This window comes from Lactuca saligna, chromosome 2 (genome assembly GCF_052625555.1).
Source record: "Lactuca saligna cultivar CGN05327 chromosome 2, ASM5262555v1, whole genome shotgun sequence".
Taxonomy (NCBI): domain Eukaryota; kingdom Viridiplantae; phylum Streptophyta; class Magnoliopsida; order Asterales; family Asteraceae; genus Lactuca; species Lactuca saligna.
In genome coordinates, this window is record NC_136418.1 from 22665870 (window position 1) to 22669073 (window position 3204).

Here is a 3204-nt window from a genome sequence, read left to right on the forward strand (position 1 = left end):
TCGCTTTTGTCCCAAAGGTAAAAGGAATGGATAAACTTCGACTCATATGACTTGTTCTAGTACTTGTTGAATCATATACAAAGGCACATTTTATAACACCAAGTTACCGAATGCGTTTTCGTGCAATCAATGTACAACCAACGCATAGTAACAACTCATATCTCTAGGTTTGAAGAATATAAGATATTATCGTCTCATGATCACTCATGATAAAATCCATGAAGTGATTCCAATGAGCACGGGTTGAATCCAATACTCAGAACTTATGAGCACTCATGAGTGTTGTAGCACCACCTTGTCCAACATCTTAGACCTCTACAAACCCAACCCATGACAGCCTTGATTCATATCTACTTCCAACATATGACCGACTGTGGATGGTTTGAATAAATTAGTCATCCAGAACAATAACCTAGTTATTCTGGAAGTTAAAACATGCAAAAATGAAACACAATAATAATCGAATCCAATATGATATCAAAACCTATGAACATAAATAAAACACCTTTTATTTATCAGTATATGATTACACATTATTCATTGTATATTGTTTCAGCTATCAACTTTATTCTTGAATTAAAACACTAGTTGTCCCATGCTTCGAGCATGTACACTATGATTTCTAAACACTAGTCATGCCACACACCAAGTATGTATACTATGTTTGTCTATGAGCTTTACTTTTGAATTAGATCAATTGAACATAACTCCAATGATCATCTTTTCATAGTCCCAAATCCTTACTGCAAATGCAAGAATTCCAAATTCATGCCATTTACTGAAATCTATTAGATTCTAAACTTATATGCATAGATCCTCTTGTAATGATTATGCATAAAGTCGCAAAGACTTGACAATAAACATTACAGAGAATTCCAAAGGATATCAACTCCTTGGAAACATCCTTCTTGCATTAAGTTTTCTAATCTTACACAGATTGAATAATTTCTAACTTTGAAACATTTTCATATTCCATTTTGACTATCACTTCTAAACAAGAGTTGCCTCCTTACATATTTTGTCAATATGGTCCTTCCAGAATTATCATTATTCTTCCAACTGTCATTGAGCAACCAATCTTTGGTAAACCTTAGATTGTCCTCGACAATTGTTTAATCCTTTTAGTTATATCCAATTCTAGACTTTTTCCCTTCTTAATGCCCCAGGCATTTGGAAAATTTTATAACGGATGAATATAACACATGTAATCGATCCTATATCCGAAGCATATGGGACATGATTTATGATGTCTCACATAAAGACTAAACCAGTGTTTTGCTATAATATTTCCATTTCAATTTGCCAAGTTCTCATAATTCAGATTATGAAAAGGGATGATGTAATCATAATCGAATTTTAGAACGCAAATAATGGACCCATATACAGAATTTCCTTATGTTGAGCCATTCCAACATAAAATTCATATATATTTCCTTGACTAAATACGATTAATACCTCAATCTAAGCTTTTAGATTTGAGATGAAGTATAATTTCCTCTCCCTTAATTATAGCAAAAGAACTCTTTCCTAATTGAAACTTTTGTTTACTATAATTAACATTGCTAACTTGAAACTTTTATCAAAATTATCATGCTCCCACTAACATGATGATTATTAGCATAACACTTATGCTCCCACTAGCTTTGACATGTACTTAGAAATTAGCTGGACTATTGACTTTCTTACCAAAGTTCAGATTTCTGATACTAGATTGTTTTGATAAAACTTTATCAAAATCATACACCTGTCTTAGATAGCTCACACGTGTGTCTAAACAATTTTAGAACCATGAAAAGGGATGTCGTAATCATAGTCTCAATTGTTTAGACCTTTTCCACTTCTCACAAGTCCATGTTAGTGTGCCGGTAAACCACACACGCTCGACTAACGACTTTGAGAATGCAAATATCACAATTGCTATCTAGCTAAAATCTACTTAGTGAAAGTGTTTCCTCACCATCATTTTCATGAATCAGAGAGAAACCTTATGACACTTAGATTTAATAGTGTAAGTGTTCTTATCCATGTGAATTTGTCAAAACCATAATCACAAGACAAGGTTAGTGACAAATCCAAACTCATATGGATTAAACTTGTGTAATCTTAAATTCTTGTCATCTTGCAGATCAAGGGCCTGCCATTGCTTCCAAGTTGTTGTGCAACCAATTGATAACTCTCAGAACTCCTATGCAAAGCCAACTTGAATAGGCACAAAAATTTGAACATGATAGGTTATAAACCTCAAGTCGTGTGCTAGTGAAGGACTTTAGGCTTTATTCTTGATTAAGTCTTGAAACTTTCAAGAGCATTAAGACTCCCACTGTCCTCTTGACATATAAGACTCTCTTGTTAAATATTCAAGAGATAGTGTGGACTCTAATCAAAACAAACACTTCACACAATTAGCCTTAGTTGGTGTTGTTTTATCTAAAACATCACAACTTACCAATTTCAAATGTACAAGAGTAGAAAACTTTTACTCTTACATTTGACAAGTGTTTTAAATCTTCTTTAAGAGATGTCACTCAAGTTACAATTTTAGAGTATAACTCTAAGACTTGTATTGGAACGAAGTATGACTCATCTTCTTGATTTAACCACTTCAACAATACTCCTCTTCTTAACTATCAGAATGCACTTAGAGGATGAATTGTGATAAGGTCTCTAAATCATTAAGATGATCATATAACATGATACTAAAGAACTCTCCCATCTTTTCAGAATTGAGAAACTTTTATCTTTCTGCCATACTTTGATTCTTCTTATTCGTTCTGTCTCACATTGAAACTTCTCCAATGCTACAGACTTATACTTAAACTTATAAGTATAACCAGACTTACTGAAGTTAAGTAAATCATGACGAATAGTCTTCTTGATCTTTTGTGGTGGACTTGACCAGTGCACAAGAATGTGTACTCGATCCCTTAGTCCTTTCCTTATTCACATAACGAATTAGTCTTAATTTTCCAAGCTGAAAGTTCTCATTCATCATACTATACAACTTGCATGATTCCAAGTTTCGGTCCTATTGAACCTTGGGTGATGAGAATCTTTCCTTATTTTGTAATATTAGACACTACCACAACCGAAAGAATCAAATCCATTTTCCAATATTGTTATCAGTGGAATCTTATAAGCAACAACTTTTCACAAATGTCATTGTAAGGATACTTAAAATAAATAAAATCAAAACCTTTTTCTTTT